Below are 18,942 nucleotides of genomic sequence, written 5' to 3'. Positions count from 1 at the left end.
TGCATTCTGGGTCAATAGGCCTTCCCCAGCCATTACTGTATTTTGTCCTCCATTTGTACTAAGTGTGCTTATCTGGTCAGCCCCAAGCTGAACAACAACCACAAAACCAGATATGCTTGCAGGGCAACCTAAATAAATATTGAAGCTTTATTTCTCTTAGGAAAAGGCACTGAAAATGAAGCCAACAAACGTTATGAAAGGGTATAAAGATGGATGTGATAAAAGGGAGACTCAGTCATCTGTGCCTCATCACTTTTAGGAAGAATCTCCAGCACTAGGGGAGGATGAAGCCTAAATGGGCATACCCCCTGTCCTCTTGGGTTATCAGTTTTTTCAATTTACAGACTTTATCCTCCACTTCATAAGCACCATTGTGAAAGGGGCCACGATCCACATTCTCTAAAGACAAGTAACACATTCCTGCCTTTCTTTATCCTCTTGACACCGGGTCTATTTCTAAAAGCAAACATGAAGTGCCTTAGCAGGCACAGTGAAAAAGATAATTGATTAACCATGTCCTGGATGCATTAGCAGCAGCAATGAGTGAAACCCACCTGCATGTAAAAAGTCTGTAACACAGCTGGACTTTTTAAGTGTGGTTTGAATGGTGCCTGGGCTTTCTTTGTTTATCTTTTCAAATGGATGCTCTAGCCCCCCTCAGAAAAAGTGAACAGACTTTGGAGAAAATTGCCAGTTGGCACCTTGTGAGAATTTGATAATTAGCAAATGAAAGTGAAATACTCCCTAAATGATGTGAATCCTATGCAGCCATTAAGTCTTCTTCTTTTGGGGAGCAACAATAGTTCTTTGTGTGGAACAGCAGCAATATTTTAATGAACAAAACTATGAATTTTCCTTTTGCTCTTGGTGAAAGGTAATGATTTTGCTGGATGAATAAGCTTTTGACATTTTAATGCTTAAGAGAAGGAAGTATTTGCATATAGTGTTCTGCCCCCATTTTCTCCCTGGTTGATGCTAAGCTCTGGCTGTTCCCCTCCTCAGGCTTTTCTCAGTGCTCTCCTCTAGCCTCACCAAAGTCAGTTTTCCTGTGTTGTGATCAGCTCAAAGCACAGCTTTCTGGTCTGAAAAGGAAATCTTTCCACTTAGGAAAAAGGATGGTAATTATGTTAAATGAATGTTAACGTCTTGCTAATGAATGCATTGCATCTCTCCTAAACATTTCTGGAAAAAGAAGCAAGCAAAGAAACAAAAAAAAAATCAGACATGCCATTCATTTACCAGAAGTATTAATTACAAGTAATTAGAAAAAGTGACTAATTTTTGAAGTATACAAGATTCCTAAAAGGAAATACAAAGATTTCAGCAAGAGCTGAAGAGATATATCTGTATCAAGTGGATAATCATAAGCAAAATGATAATATTACATACACAAAAATAAAATATTACATATACAAAGGTTTTAATTTTGAAGGAAAAAAAATCCAGTTATGACTTCTAAATTTCCACTGATGGTTATTGATGGTTGCCATAAACTATCAGTATCAGATTCTTTTCACTGTCCAAGATCTAGTTTGCATTTACCTTGACTCATTTAATACTGAATCTTGTCCACCCTTGTTAGACTAAAGATTTCTCCACCATTATTTCCTGCCATTTAGGTCTCCACTTACAGATAGTCCCTAGGAGAGTTATCTTTTCTTTCCAAGGCTTCTTCCTTCCAGCAAGCATCAGGTACAACAGTGAATTAAGAAAAAGCTTTATTTTTTTTTTTTATCCCTCAAATTCTGTTCTAAACTCTCACAGAATTTTAGTAACATCTCCTACATTGAGACTATGAATTTCTACAGTCATTGAATCTAGGTAAAAGTTAAACTGAATAGAACAAATTCATCAAATCTCTCCCTTGAATATTTTCCAGCCTCTCATTTGATTTTTTCTGAGTCACCTTCATGGTACCAAAAGCCTGGCTGAGCTGTGGCTCAGCTCCCAGCAGGTCAGTGTGGCTCTGGGACACAAAGCCTGTTTTACCAATACCATCACATGCCCCAGGAAGTTCCAGGTCTACCCATCCCCTATGGTATGCAATCAGCAGGCACACCTCATGTCCTTTTATTTACTGCCAGAACTCCCTAATATTAAGGCCCATGTAATTTCCCAGTTTGCAAGTAACACATTTTTTAATCCACTGGAACACAAAATACTTTCAGCAGCAGCAGCTGAAAACATACGTATATATTAATCACTTCACCTGGTTAAAACCCTTTCACATTAACTATCTACCTTGTGAAAATTCACAGCTATTGAACAGCACTGGGCAGCACTAAAAAAATCAGGCAGGAAAGAAAATGTCTGGCCATGTACAGCAGGAATTATGGGGGAAAATTCAGCTGGAGAAGCTGCTCTGCAGGATGGGACATTTATACCTGCCTCAGCCCACGTGTCTTTTTCAGTGACAGAGGAGGGTGCAGCAACCCAAAAGGTGGCACTGAGGTGCCCCCTACTTAAACATCCCAATGAATGTTTAATGGCAATTCTCCCTTTACTGAATCTTTAATGCCAGTATATATAGCATAACCAAGAGAGCAGGAGCAAAGCTGTCAGGCCACTTTAATCTTTGCTGCATGGTATTTTTTCAATACCCACAAAAAAAAAAAAAAAAAAAAAAAAAAAAAAAAAAAAAAAAAAAAAAAAAAAAAAAAAAAAGACTTTATGTTCTAATATTGTTGTACTTAAATTTCTATCTAGAAGAGAGAGAAACAAATGAGGGGACTGAGAGGCAATGCACTTACAAAACAAATTGGATACTCAATTATTTTGCTATTATACATTGTTACAGCATCATTTTGCTCTGAATGTGATACCAACTGAAAAAATCACTGCCTGGTATTGCAAAGGGGAACTGGGAGATCCTTTTATTGGTTCTGCAATTCCTTGGGGGCTTTATTCACTCTGTGAAGGACTTGCTTTGAAATGGGATCGCTCTTCTCCTGAGAGGTCCTGGTGGGAACAGTAAGGCCTTTTTTATAGAACTGCAGGATGAATTCCCAGAAGTGTTAGAGAGAGCTCAGAAAATGCAGTAGGGTTCTTAAAATACACATGTAGCACAGCTCTGTATAGCAATTCATTGTACATTCATATGCACAAACATGGGAATGTGGAAAATAGTGAATAATGTCAAAAGTAAAAAAGAGTATTTCCTATTACTGTTACTTAGTTTAAGCTCACTATTTATTTCATAGAAATATTTTGTATTTTAAATCCAGCATGTTCTTCCAAACCAGATTATATTGAGATGTATGAGAGCCAGCCAACCACGTTACTGATAGCACTGCTTGACTTGGCACTGTGACTTCCATTTGGAAACATTTATTCTATCATGACTGCGCAGACAGACTGGAAAGACATTATCTGACATGAAGAAATATATCTACACTTGATCCTCAATAAATTTGAAGGAATAGGGTTTCTCTTCATGGTTCATCACCTTTATCTGGGAGGTTGATTTTCCTACATGCAGTTTTATTTGTTCAGCAGTTTAGGATGAAAGGAACATGTTAAACCATCACTAGAGAAAGATTGCACACAGTCCCTGAAAGGCTTCAACTGTCAAATGCTCTGTCCCAGAAGAGGAATGAAGTCTGCACAATGATGATTTGCTTTTGAGTATCACTGCATACAGCAACTCTCCTTTGGTAATGTTACCAGTATCAAACGACACGCTTTTAAATAATTCTCAAAACCCACACTTTTTTGATGAGCAATCAAAAAAATTCATTGTTTTATTAATAAACTTGCTCCCATCTTCCTACAACCATCCCTGTGTATTGCACAGGGCCGGTGTTTTGAGATCACATAAACACCCCTGGGCTTTTGTCAGCTAAAACACCATTAGTTCCTGACTTGTTTCCATCTTTCTACCCCTCAGCTTACTTGTCTTCCCCACTATCAGTTACTGTCAGCTTGGCTGCTTTGAAGTTCTATACTGAAAAGCCTGGAGACATAAACTACACATATATGCTATCAGTAAAATTAAATTCTACCTTTTTAACCATTATTTATCAAGTTCTCTCCATTATGCTAACATAATCTCCCTGGTACTGTTGCTGTGGGGTTTCTCCCCAATCTTTTACAATCTCTGGATTTGTTTGGTCATGTCTCTCTGCTTGATATCAAAAATAATATCTATGTGTGTGTATTTATATACGTATATATATTAATCCAATTTATTTGCCCATGTTTTGCAGTCCAAATCTCATTATTAAAAAGAAACAGATCTCTATTCATACTGAGACCAGAAAAAAGACCCAAAACCAGCTAACCATAGAAGAAAAATAACTCTTAGCTGAAATATACCAGTACACCAAACTATGATTTGAAAATTTCACTTTAAAAATTAAAACTATCTATAGACAAAAAAAAAATAATTAATTTTAGACTCTGAAGAAAATTATTGTGATAGATGTTATGTGTACTGACAGCTCAAGGATGGATTTCAATAGACAACAACAGTCCATGGACAACATTTCAATGGACAACAGCTCTCGTGTTGTTGGCTAGCACAGCTCTGAAAGATTTGGTGGTTTTTTCCACAATTTATGAACTCAGACACTGTAGGCCAGGTTGTTAAGCTTCATGTGTAAGTGATCTGGTCCATTAGGTCCACTGAGATATCTCAATTTTAACCAACTTGAAAATTGTACTTTCTTACTTTTGTTGACTTAGTAATTGACCTTGAGAGGCATCTTTTATACCCTGAGCATGGAACAAATGAGTGTAATGACTCTTCTTACACGCACTGCAAATGTGTGTGTGCCCTGAAGGACTCTCAAGTGGCTCTGGACCTTAGCAGGTGTACATTTCCTGAAGTCCACATCCAATCCCCTATTTGTTAAGGACAACCTTTGTGTCTCTGGTGTCATCCATTCCTGTTTAAAATAGAAAAGCTTGAACAAAACCAGAGATGATTTTTTTTTTCTGTAAGAAGAGAGAACAATTTCCCTGGTGTCCTTTCCTATCAGCAAGTGTTGAAACTCTGCATTAAGCCACAGAGGCTCTGCTGTTACAGTGGGGCAGACACTGTCTCACAAAGCAGGAGTAAGGCAGGGCAGCTGAGAGTCCTGGGAGAAATGCTGTGGGTCAGAAAGTTTAAGATGCTAGTGAGTGCAGTAAGGAGGCTGCAGGGCCTTCAGGTCAGCTCTAAGGACTGATATTCGTACGTCTAATAAGCAGGATGAGTCAAAACTGACTGGTCCTAATTCAACCTACTCAAGTCCTAGCCTACTTCCCACTCAGCTCACATGAAGTTGGTCACCTGTCTCCTTGTCAGTCTTCAAAGCTCTCTTAGGCAAACTGAGTTCTGCCTTTAGGTATTCCCTGATTTCTTAGTTGCCTGCCTGCATTCTCAAAGTTAAAGGTTGGAACATGCACCTGTGATGACAGAGTATGATTCCTCATTAGCTTTGCTTCACCTTCTTTCCTGAGCATGGGCTTCTACTATACACTGTTGATGCTGCACTCAAAGGCACACACAGGAAAAACTACAGTGTGAATGGATGTCTGCGTATTCCTTCAGGTACATTAAAATTTTAGTCACATGTAGGGTTGGGGGATTTCTAATTTCACATTTTTAAGATTCCTTTTAATGCGACCATTATAACTCTTCTTCTCCCCAGGTGGCATTGCATGTACTGCTCTGTTCTTAACAAAAATGGGCTTTTTTTTCCTTCTTTCTAAATATATATCTCAACCAGACACATACTCAGAACTGCCTTTTATTATCTCGCCTCCAAAACAATGTGCTTTCTCCTTCTTACTAATAATGAAACTTGGAAATGAAGACTTAAGAGATGATATGGAAGAATAACATAAAAGAGGAATTCAATAGCAAGAGATTTAAGACTTTGTCTTGCATAGCTGCTACATGACACAATAAATTCTATTTGTATATCCAGAGCACTACATTGAGCGACACGAAAAAACCCTGCAGCTTGACATATACTTGAAAGGCAAAATGTAAGATAAAACTTTGGAAATTTAGTGTTCTGATTGCAGTGCATAGTAGCCTCATTTAACTCACTTTTTAATTACCATTTTGAAGTCTCTGCCCTTTATTTTTAGTGTGAGCGGTCAGCCTGCTTTAGAAGAAGCTAAGCATCAACATTATTCTTTCCCCTATCCCTATGTACATCTAAATTGAGAATTAATTCTATGTCCATTCTGCTGCTGCTTTTGACTGATTCATAACTGATATGATCAAGCAATAATATATGGCAGAAAAATAGCTGTGGGTATCAATATAATACCACAAATAGCAAGATATTAAATTTTAACCACTCAAGAATTGCTGCAATTGTCCAGAGATGGTTTGAATTTCCTGTGCTATTATTAAGAAGGGGAATCTAACAGACACTGAAAAAATTAGGAAGACTGGGAGGTTTGTGTCATGTACTTTCACAATGAGTAGAGATGGCTGGGTCAGCTTTGATGGGAGGCAATGGGTGGTCTGCTTTTCAGCTGTGCCCAGCTTAGCATCTCAGGAATCCCTGCTGAAATGCTCTGCTTCCACTTTCTCTGAGAACCTTGCTAGAAAGCCTCAAACTGAGCAGATGAGGCTGAAGGCATCCACAAAGTCAAGCACTAAACTCTCACCATCTCCTTCAGCGAGAGCATTAATGATGGGAAATATACAGCGCTGCAGTTAACCTTTCATTAAAGGTTCACCCCACTCTTCCCCCACTGCCCTCAACAGCAGGTTTGCAGATTCATCACTAGACAACACTAAGAATGCTGTGGCCACAGAGTCCTGGCTCACAGACAAGGGACCATGAACTATTCATCCAGGAATTGTTTGCAACTGCGTAGAGAAAACTAGCAGGGCTTGGATCTAAACTAAAGATTGTGGGAGGCATGTCAGGGCTGAATAGGAGCTCCACACGCACCTATGGACTGCCAGGCTTGTATTTCTGTGGGCTGCTGCCACATGGGAGGGAGGGGACAACTGCTGTCCAGGGACACCAGGGGATCCCACAGGCAGAGGGCAGGCAGGCTTGTGTGTTCAGAAACAGGAGCATTCCTGCCTGTGATGGGTCGCCAGGCAATAACACAACTTAAGGAGAAGGAAATCAGGGGAGAAAATTTCCTTTTGGACAGCTCATGGTGACAGCCAGCCCAGAGGGATCTGGCTTGGGAAGATCCAGAAGGGAAAATTTGGAAGGGAAGGGGTGGGTGGGCAGAAGAGGCCTGGGGTGCGTGGCCGGACCTCTGTTATTTGTAGGAAAACACGTATCGGTTTCAGTCCATGAACTGCTCTCATTTTCAGCGCACAACCATTGAGCAATCCTAAAATATGCTACTGTACAAGTAACTACAGAGAACAGGCATTTGTCACTGGTCATTTATTTTACAGCAAATGTAAACACAGCAACAGCAGAGAAGCACAGGCACCAAGTCTTCTTAGGCTAAAATTTTATCATATTTATTCTCATAAAATTCCTCTCTTTGCTTAAGTCTCCCCTGGAAGCAGCTCCTTTTCACAAATACCACCCTACTTCTAGGGTAGCTTAGCGTTACATCAGGTTTTTTAATTGCCTTTCAAACATATCTACTGTTAAATTTCTAAAGCCCAAACTATCCAAAGTCCTGAGATTCAATCCAAGGCCAATACACATTGCCACTATTCAGAAAGAGCTTCTAAAGATGCCTGCTGCATTTATTTCCATGGTTGGACCACTCCCCCACCCAGCAGTCTTCAATGCACCTACAGCAGCTCTCTCACTTGCAACTTGACAGCCACATCTACTCACTGAGACAGTTGGATTTTCTTTTTTCAAAAGAAAAATTTTGCACAGAAGATGGCATTTGTCAACACCAAGATAAAACGTCCTGATGATGAGCCAGAATGTGCTCAGGCATTCATACTAACCAGAAGAAAAGAAAGGGGGAGGGGACGAAAGCAAACAAACCACTCAAGAGACATTCTTTTTGAGGCTCTCACAGCCAAAGCAACCTACAGTAGTCACCACTGTAGAAATGCCTGCTGTTAGCATGAAGGCAGGCATTGGGGAGGGCTCTGACTTGTACTGAAATTTTAAAAATAAACAGCAAATACCACTTAAAACACTAAACACAAGCAGTACAATTTTCAGCCTATGAGGAAAACACTGTATGTTCCTTCAAATTTAGGAAGCAAAACTAATTTTTTCCCCAATACAATAGGAGTTGGCCAAATATACTTGAATGAGGACTACCAAACTGATCAATTGCAACATGTGGACTAAAAGCACTCTAGCACAGATTGAAGGAAAACCTGAGCAGCTGTAGGCAAGCTAAGGTTTGTTTCAGCTGAATCCTGAAAACACACTTGCCATCCTTCCATATTACATATGAGTTAACACTATATGCATGCCAAAATATATACAATGAATGATATTTTATATTTGGCAATTTGGGCATAATTATCCCAGCACATAAAGAAAAGCTAGTAAGGGAAAAGAAAGAAGAACAAAAAATCAGGCAGCCTTGGTTGTTTTTGGTCCACTGACATTTTCAACAGGGTTAGCAGGAGAGAAAAAGAAAGGGAAAATTAGGGGGGAAAAGAATAGAAAGAAGCCTTACAAAGGTGTCATGGTGTATTCCCACTATTTTAGCCAGGATGCAAACAGTTCTGCTTCCAGCAGTAGCACAGCCCTACCTATGAGCCATGGAGATACAAGTTAGCTCTACAGCACTCTATCAGCACCCAACAGAAGAGCAGATGTCACGTACAGTGTAAAAAATTCAACAGTCACCAACTGACAGAAAACAGCAGGAATACAGTGCCTAGGACAAGGATAGTGAAGTCAAGATTATTTAGCAAAGGAACACACCCTGGGCTTCTGAAAAGGGGATTAGTCCTAACTGACTGGACACATTGCTCCTGAGAATCATAGCAGGCTGCCACCAGGCACACCAAAAGCTATAATAGTTGTAGGTGTATTGCCCTTGGCAGGTATCATCAGTCAAGTAAACAACAACAGAGACAAAGAAATCACAGGCGACAGTGCAGCCATCAGCCACCGGGCACATCCCTAGCAGAACTCCTGCTGTGCCACCACATGTTAGGGCTCTGTGGTTTCCTTGCTGTGGTACAGCAGCTGAACCTTTCTCTCAAGAGCGTACTGTGAACAACGCACATTGCTGGCTTAATGAAAGGAGAACTGCATGAACTCTGCCTATCCTCCTACCTAAATAACTGCTGAGTCAAGCTGCCATGCTCCTTGCTCTCACAGCGCTTCATAGGTCAGCTAAGTTCAGGCAGTGATGCTGTTCTGTTCTTAATCCAATCCACGCAACAGCTACAATATATTTGTGAGCTTCACTATGCTTATGTTGCTCTGATGGTGACCAGGAACTATCTGAGCTGCACATCTCTGCTGGAACACTCCTTAAGAACAGATGATTTCTCTGCTACTGGCTCTTGACCTCTGCCTCTGTCCCCATCAGTGTCAATACAGTCTGTTCAAACCAATTGGCTCTCCACTCCTTTGTGTTGTTATCACATTGCTGCCACTCCATTAACACTGAAAGACTTTGTCCAAGTTTTCAAAAACAAAAGCCAGGGGACGATTTTATCACTAATGGATCAAATAATAGAGAGCATAAATGGCATTACTCATCCAACAACATTGGAGAAGTATCAGATTATGCTAACAGAATTTGGTTCTTCATAGGAAATTTTCTCATAACTGTAGCACATCTAATCTGTCCATATTTCAGTAAGATTTGATTTGGACTTCCATTACATCGTATGAAACACACAACACTGTAATCTGGAATCTCCCTATGGTTCAAGTCCTAATTTTCCAGACACAGAAGGTTAATTTCACAGAAGTCAGAGAAATGTTCTTTCTGAGCACTTCTGTCTCACACCTTTTCTCTTTTTTTTTAGATGCTATTTAAACAGCCATTTCATCTACCCTAATATCTGCAATGCCTTTACAAAATGAAGGGTACTAGGAAAAGTAGAAGGCATTTAAAAGGAAAATAAGAAGACATTTAAAAGGAAACCTAGAAGTCATCAGGCAATGCACATTTGGAAAGACAACATCAAGCAGTTGCATTTTTCCCACCCCTCTCAGACTCCCTTGACACATAGCCTCCTCTGTTAGGTGCTACATTCACAGCTCAGCAAGCACCCTCCACTTGTGCCCTGCCTTATCCCTGGCTGGTGCAGTGCACACTGCAGCCCTCCCTTACATCTGTCCATCTCAGGTTCCCCAGTGGAGGAGGCAGACGGAATAAAAAATGACCATAATTAGACTGCTTCCTTGTTGAAACCATGAATGGGTTATTATTAAGAAAAGCATATTGGTTTGGTTTTTTTTAGTGATGAAAACTTACTTCATCTTACTTAGTGAGAAAAAATATTTCTGTGGTAGACACAAAAACTGGAAAGGAGGTGCAAAATGTGTGCAGTAACTGCTGCTTACACCTGGAGGCACCAGGAAAAGTTTTGCACATAACAAATTTAGCATCCAGCACCAATAAGGTTTTTCATCCTAGCTAACTGCAGTCAAAAGCAATATACAGGCAGCTATGGATGCTTCAAGTAGAGGCTTCAGACAGAAAAGATAGCTATGAAGTTTCCCAGACTCTGAAAACAATTTCTCCAAGAGCTATTGATAACTGAGTTCTTGCAGCACTGTGGCTGTTTTTCTATCTGAGAACTTGAAGGATTTTACCTTTGATCTCAAGCAGAGCTTTAAAAAAATTTCAATTCACAACCATTGTAACTTTTAGAATGTTTCCACCAGATAATCAACTGTGCAGCTACTATCATCAAGTATTTTTCCATCTTATAAATAAATACTTACTGTGTTGCTATTACGATACCAATCTGATGGTAGCCAAAGGGATTATAAAGAACTCAAAAGAAATCCATAATTTACTATGAAATCCTCTTTTTTTTTTTTTTTTTTAAATAATCCTTTAATACAAAGACAAAGAAAAAAAAATAAACTGAGTCTTATCTTCTCTGCTTCCAGAAGCAAATCATACCTGCAAGTCCATCTTACCCAGCCTGGATGAAGAGGCACTTCCCCAAAGCACCCACCATATCCCCACTCCATCTAGAAATTCTCCCATGGATCATCCATGTCCAGACAAGAGCAAGACATGTAGGTAATCTTTGGGGCATTCTCTGTGTTGAGAAAACAGATTCTTAACTATATATTACAGCCCAGGGAAATGACACTTTTAAAGCAATATTCAATTTGGGCTCTATTTTATTTACTCCTGTCAGAAAGGAAGGGATGAAAATGGATTTGCAGGAATAGAGTGAAAGGGTCAGATATGTTTAGTAGCTTGGTAGATAAAGAAGTATTTTGAAAACTAAGAGACATTTGGACAAGTCTCATCATGGAGAGTAATGAATTCATTAAATTTCTAAAATAAAACTAGCAGATTATTCCAATAGCATTAATGTACCTTTTGTGACACATGCAGCTAAGTTTTTGACACCTATTATTCCCTTCCTCTTCAGTGTTAGCCAGCTCTGATTTGCATGCTTAAGAATTCTGAGTCTTCAGATCCAGAATCAATGGGATTTGAAGGCTTCATCCAGTACCTACAAGCTGTACATGTGTGCTAATACACAAGATAGGAAAATTAATAAGGATGTGGTTGATTTTCTATGCCGCTAGGAGGGGACTTCAACTCCAACTTCTTTAGGGCAAAATCCAAGAGTTTCCATACTTCCATAAGAGGATTTTCTTGACCTATTGTCATTAATGAGAGATCATTTAGAAACTGAAGGTTTCTAGGGTCAGTGCTGCTTAGACCACTACAATTGAAGGATTACCACTGATTTCATTAAGAGCAAAATTAAGTCTTCCATTGATAAAAATGCATTTATGCTACAATAAACTTTTTCTTTCAAATTTCTATGCTTATCTAGAACATTTGCATACATTTTATATATAAAAAACCTCCCAACAACAAAACAGTTCTTAGTATTAGTAAGATAGGACCTGTACTTTGCTTTGAAAATGCAACACAGCATACACACAACACAGCACAAGCATGCACATGTATGCATGTACATTTCTGCTGCTCAAAACGTGTACACAAGGTCCCTACACAAATAAACACATTGTGACATCCATCAGGATTACTTCACCGTGCAAGAACCAAAACATCAACTGGAAATAGACTTTCACTAGTGCCTAATAGTGACTCATCACATTTCTTATTTGCATCCTTTTTGGTGTCTCCTTGCTCAAGAGTGCTGACCCAGGACTGCTCGTTACCATTTTCCATGCTGATTTTGTTTCTTGTATGTGAAAAATAGAGCATAGCATGCCATTGCACTGGCTTTTGTGGCCAGACTCAGGCCAGACTCTGTGACATGCCTATTTGGGATCCAGTGCATTTCAGTTCAAGAAGAGGCAGCACATGCTGGTGCTGTGACTAAGATTCTGGGTACCTGGACATTTATCCCCTGTTGGTTAAAATACCTACAACTTCTTTGGCTCATCAGCAGCTCCTGCCAGCAGGAACACTGCCAATACCCTCTCTTCTCTGTACGTGCCTGAACTAGATAATTTTTATTTTTTTTTTTTTTTAATCCTACACCAGAATCTTGTGTTTGGATGACAGAGTGCTCATGAGCAAAAGACAACAGCAGCTTGTGGTGCTCTCAGCTGCGCTAAAACTTGAGGCCCCCTGCTTCACTCAGGAGAACAGAGAAGGAGAGGAACAGATATGCTCCTAGCTCCAGAGATTCCTCAAAAGGCAGCCTACAGTCCCTCCTCAGTGACACCTAGCTCAGCTGGGGGGCTGCTGGACATCTGTAATTCTGCCCGCTGTGCACTAGATGCCACTGCACTGATTGTTTTTAGTAGGCAAAGAGCCATTGCCTTTCTTCTGGCAGCCACACTCTACCTATCAGGAGGCTACTTAGTACCACTGGCTTGGAAGTTTGACGCACTTCCTCTAGCAAAACTCCCAGCACTCAGGACAGGGCTACCTTTGCTTTGCAGGTGACAATCTGGGGTACAGAGATCACAGCCTGATTTAGCCATGGGTTGGGTATGCAAGGCTGACAGTGCATGGACAACATTCACCTGCACTCATCACCAGACTGAAGTCCCAGTGAGAGCAGATTTCTGCCTCTCTCCCTCTGCCACTGCTGAAGCCAGGCACAGACAGTAGATCAACAAGGAGGCAGGGTGGAGCAGATGGAATGTAATGGTCACATAGTGGCACCAGCAATGTAACCAGCTAATTGCAAATAGATTCCACACTGCATAGAGGTTTCCACAGCCAATCTCAGTTGCTCAACCTTCTATTGGCTGCTCCAACTTCTAGACATCTTCCCAGGAATCACCTCCACAGGTCTCACAGACAGTCACCCCCTTGCCTCCAGGCTCATCTCCTGTTCTTTCAACCACAAAACTTTCTGGTGACGAGGAAGGAGAGCATCAGGAGAGATTTCCTAGGAAGGCTAGAAAATCTGCTTCACTCAAGGTTTGTAAGAGGGAGTTAAAGGCAGCACAAGATGGTGTCCCCAGATTGTGACACATCCCACAACCCTACCTCCCCACTCCCTCTCTTCCCCCTCCTGCTTCCAGTGTCAAAGCAGCTGTATGATCTGGGATAAGGAAGAGCTACTGCAACTGCTAGTAGTTCCACAAAGTAGCTGAGGTGTTGGGAACCTCTGCACTACATGATCTCCTTTTCATTATCTTCCTTTGATTCTGAGAAGGGATAAGCAGATCATGGAGGGACATCAGCTGTTCCTCTTCTACAGATTTCTTGACAGGACACTGTCTGACCCAGATATGGCAGCTTCTCACAGATGCCACTCAGCAATCCCAGATGCCTTCCACACTCTCCCTCCCACCTGCCACATTGGACTTTTACATGAACCTACTCAGGAAAGATATAATAAGCCTTGTGAATCTCCTTGTCCTATGCCTGACACAGTCAGTGATGGAGCATGTCCATCACCTGCCAAAGTTTGTGCAACATCTAATTAATAACCTGGTTACAGCTGCAGTGACAGGGTGCCACTGGTACTTCGAGAGCATCTCCTGCAGCAAAAGTGGGTGAGCCCTGGCTGAAGTGGGCACACCTTTCCAAATGTTAAACCCTGCCTTCTAATTTCTCGCTCCCCAGACAATCTAAACAATCTTGGTTTAGAGACAGGCCAGAAAACACGGCTGTGTGTTACCTCAGTGCCAAGAAATACGGCAGCAGTCCAGCATCAGGTGAGGGCATTTGCACACCTGCAAGGCCTTTTTATATTTGCTGTGCCAACTGAGTTAATTTGCAAATTCTGTTTCTACGGCACATTTTTCTGTCTTGCAGGAGCTGAGCAAATGAAATTAGGGACTCTGACAGAAGCAGGTTTCATCTCTAGTCTAAGCTGTATGAAAAAGGAAACAACCAAAATCTAAATTGAGGTCTTCCTCCAGGTCTAAATCAATTAACCACAAGATCTGTCAAACTTGGAGCTATGTTTAAAAAAGATTCAGCAATGATAAGTACTTGAGTCAGCTGTTTCTTACCCAAACAGTGAGCTTTTAAGATGTACCTTACGGCCATGGTAATCTGCAGTTCTGTTTTTGTTGTTTTTTATTTCTGCTCAACAGCTGAAATGAATGCTGTATGAATTTTCAAGTTTACCCTCTCTTGGGCAGCCACTGGGCAGGTCTACATAGCAGAAAGAAGGCTGGTCCCAGAGGTTTCCAAAGGCTGAGGAACAGTGTAGCACAGCCATCCATGTTAGCCTAGACCTGGGCAGCCACAAGACCTAGGGCTGTGCTGCAGGTGGGTGAACGAGCCTCACTCCTAATCAGACTGGGTCCAGCAGCCCCTCCTTAGGATGCCCACAGTTCTTCAGTGTGGTGTAATCAGTAATTCCTGCCACTGCATTGCCCTCACCACTGCATCTCCTCATAGATCCCACACATAGCTTCTTCCCACTGGGGCCTTCCAAACTTCTCCCTTCCCTCCCAAGCCCACTGGAGCCAGCAGCCACATGCTGGAGCCAAGGTGACAGTCAGGACATGTGCTCATCCAGCCCAGCAGTGAGAGCAGCCACGAGAGGTGCAGCTGCAGGACCACCGAGTTGTCACTTTGAGCACACACTGGCCTGGGCTGTGCAACAACTTCCATCAGTGCTATATAGAATCACAGAATTATTTAGGTTGGAAAAGACCTTGAACATTGAGTCCAACCTTAAGTCTGCACCGCCAAGTCCACCACTAAACCATGTCCTTAAGCTCCATACCTACATGTTTTTAAAATATCTTCAGGGAGGTACACTTCCCTGGGCAGCCTTTGCCAATGCTGGACAATGCTTTCCATGAAGAAATCTTTCCTAATAGCCAATCTAAGCCTTCCCTGGTGCAAGCTGAATTTTCTTTCAGGTAGCTGTACAGAGTGATACAGTTCTCCTTTTCTTCAAGATAAACAACACCAGCTCCCTCAGCTGCTTCTGAGACCCCACACTAGCTTTGTTGCTCTTTTTTGGGCACTCTGTGTCTTATTTGTAGTAAGGGGCCAAAACCTCCACCTTGTCACAACAAGATTTACGTTTGCACTCTGGAATAACTATGGTGTAAAAAGGGTTTTTTTATGATTACTATTAAAGCTTTTACCTGGGTGATCTTTGTTTGTTTTATGAATTTTGCATAGCTGATGTCAAGCATTGCCATCACAGGTTTACCAGCCTGTGACAGGTAAATAATTCTGCTGTCAGGTAAATAATTCTGTTAATGAGATTTATATAAACTCTCCCACAGAGTAAGCCTATATATGCAAGTGTCACACAATGAAAGCTCTCTCTTGGTCTTTGCTTGTAGGTAAAACTCTGTGTGTGCAAACCCATCTGACATTCAGGCCATAAACAGCCCTTGCTGCTGAACAGGGAATTGTAGAAAAAAATACAAAGCACCCTGTGGGAATGCATGTAGTATTTTGTAAATCTGTAGAAGAAAGAAGGCAAAGAAAACTGGGAGAGCCTGTAGGCAAATATTCTTAAATGAAGAAGAGCGAGAGAGAGAGTAGTTACGAGAACAATAAGGCTTTTCTTGTATTTCAACAGTATCTCTAACACCAGCATCCAAATTATGATTTTTACCACCCAAAACCAGACTGACACATTTAGTGGCTCATTGCTTTAAACCCTGTTGTAAAATTTACAATTCCAAACACAAATCATTCTCATTTTGCATTCCAGAGCTCAAAATTGATTCAATCCAAGATTTCCAATGGCAGCACACCAGTGCTGCTCTAAATATCTGACATGATTCATTATTTTCTTACAGAAGTTTTACTCCATGTTTTACTGCACTGCAATGCTTTCAGTCAATGTGTCTTATGAAAGTGCTGGCATCAGCACATCAGCCACACTTGAAAAAAACACTACAAAGGCCAACTGGTAGACTTTGTATAAACCTTTGGCTACTGGTTGCACTGCACTTTAGGCATGGAAATTATTTGGAGCCCAGGCTAAACAGAATAGCCTCCCACCTTTTCCTCAACCACCCTTGCAACCACAGAGCAAACACCAGAAAATGCTGCAAGCGCTTCTGTGCTATTTCAAACCTGGCTCAGCTTCTAACAGCTCAGTTAGTTCCAGAAAACCAGTATCAATCATCCAGAAGAATTACCAGCATGGACTGACTGGTCGCACCAGCAGGTCTCTGGCTTATTGTACCGTCTAATATTTTATTGCACCGTCTAATATTTGTCTCTAGATTCTTGTCCTGGTTTTGGGCAGAACAGGGTTAATTTTTGCAGTAGCTAGGAGCATGGCCAGGTTCCTCTATCGCCTCATGTCATTTTCTGGGGCAGGGGAAAGAGACTCTTTGGGGAAGAAGGGCTTCCTCTCACCTGAGTAGGTGTGGTGAAGGGACCCTGGACAAAGTATGAATGTGATGCAGAAGAGAAGCAAAGTCCTCTCAGATGAGACATCTGTGATAGCCAGATCACAGGGCAATGTAATACTACTGTACAAAAACACTTCTGAAAAAGAGACAAATTTTCTAAGCTACAGCCTGCAATGCCCACAGTTCCAGCAAGACTTCTGAGGTACTGCAAGAGCAGTTTTTACAATTCCATCACTCACTGTCATTTCATTCGCTGATTGAACCATTTAGAACCTAGAGTTACATCTCTAAGGACTGGCTGTGGTCTTCTCTTTTTTAGTATCTCTATAGATGTCTCCTGCTTTTTTTTCCTGTCATCATTTAAGTGAACACACCTGAAGAACAAGTCTTCTAGGCTGCTGACCATGAAGAGGGCTTTTACATAACCATTTCATTTAAAAAAATAGACAAGGACTGACAACATTAAAAAAGCAAAAAAAAAAAAAATACCCCTCAAACAAACAAAAAAACCACCCCAAAAAACCCCCAAACAAACAAACAAACAACCAACCAAAAACAAAACCAACAAAAACCCCAAAAAACCAAACCACCCAAAAAATCAAAAGAAACCAACCCCTCCCCAAAAAAAACAACAAAAAACCCCACAACCAAACCCCATCATATATCAAATAGAAAACCTGACACTTGATAACATCAGTTAAACTCAGCTGAGAGCTTTAAAAATCCTAGATGTGATCTGTCAGTGTTCTTTTGAACTCAGATCAATGCAGATGTGTATTATTAAAATATGCCTGTTTTATTCACATGGGCCAAAAATGAACTGGAAGTCCTCTTTCCAAATAAGACTTATAGAGGAGTACATTCAGTCAGACAAAAAAATAGAAAATTAAGTTACATCGATATTATATACACTGTAGGACAATATCACTTCTGCCCTGTGAAATGCAACACAGCTCTTTTCTTCAGGCTAAGAGTGTTGTGCAAAAAAGAAATACATGTCTGTATATAGGCCCCAGTTCACCATGTAGTATGTACTTGAAGAGATTATATGACATTAGCAAATCTCCTAATTAGAGTTCAGAGGCTTCAAGCAAACCCAGCAAAAAAACAAATGAATATGTGCTATTAATGTACATGCAGCACAAACACATACAGTCTGTTAGTAGGTGTTCACCTGCCAATGCTCTTTGCACACCTAATTATAGCATTAGTCATCTTAACGTTTTCATTACTCTTCCTAATGCATACTGGGCTGCAGTCATCTAAGTCATACAGCTCCTATAGGAAAAATGTGTTTTATGGAACCACTGTCTCCAGCGTGCAGTTTAATAATGTTAAAAAGATATCAACATAAAATTAATGACTGAATTTTTCATGAAGGGAGCATTACATTCCCACCTAATTGTGGTTTAAGCAGTTATTTCTCTATTATTACTATAGTGCTGAAACTAATGTTCAGTAGCCCACTGTATGATCCGATGGAGAATCCAAATGACTCTTGGTGCTAATGACAAATATCCTTAGAGAATAAATATCTTCTGGACACTGTGCCAGTTCTAATTCGACTGACCGCACTTCAGCTTGTGTAATGAAATCTTTTCTGGTGGTGTTTGGAAAAAAGCAATTAAATAAGACTTCAGTTACTTTTCTGCGTCAAAGGAAATATTTTCAGGCTCTATAATTTCAAGTCACTATATAGTAGAAACTTCCTACCTGGTGCTGGGCTTCAGTGCCAACATATCTGGCATCAAAAATCCAGCACATTTACCCTTGTGCAATTGCACAAGCAGTCAAGAGCAGTGTGCTGCCATGAACCATGGCTGGCTTTCCTGCAGTTCTCCCTTCTTCTAAAGGGCAGAGTAGCCCTTAACACAATACAGGAAAGACAGAATGGTCTAAGCAAGAAAACAGTATTTTAACTACTTCTGAATTACACATGACAAGTGTTACATGTTTTCTATGTTTAATCTAATGAATTTGAAGGTATATCAGATATCCACATTACATATGTTCTGCCATTCATAACCCAACAGTGAGTAATTGTTATATAAAGAGAGAAAACATTTTGCTTTTCTTTCTCTTGCCTCCTATTCCCTTCCATAAAGTG

At 40.7% G+C, this 18,942-nt stretch overlaps 1 long non-coding RNA gene across 2 annotated transcripts in view; it reads right to left on the bottom strand.

Moving 5' to 3' along the window:
• Nucleotides 1-2,282: 2,282 nt before the first annotated feature.
• LOC136359053 (uncharacterized) overlaps nt 2,283-18,942 on the bottom strand; it is a 945,479-nt gene continuing 928,819 nt past the window's right edge. For both annotated transcript variants that reach the window (XR_010743216.1, XR_010743215.1), the window contains exon 3: nt 2,283-2,666. This is a non-coding gene — a long non-coding RNA (uncharacterized lncRNA). The remainder of the gene's footprint in view (nt 2,667-18,942) is intronic.

Source organism: Sylvia atricapilla, chromosome 3 (assembly GCF_009819655.1).
Source record: "Sylvia atricapilla isolate bSylAtr1 chromosome 3, bSylAtr1.pri, whole genome shotgun sequence".
Classification (NCBI taxonomy): domain Eukaryota; kingdom Metazoa; phylum Chordata; class Aves; order Passeriformes; family Sylviidae; genus Sylvia; species Sylvia atricapilla.
The sequence above is the reverse complement of the archived record's forward strand: the minus strand, read 5'-3'. Positions and strand labels throughout refer to the sequence as shown.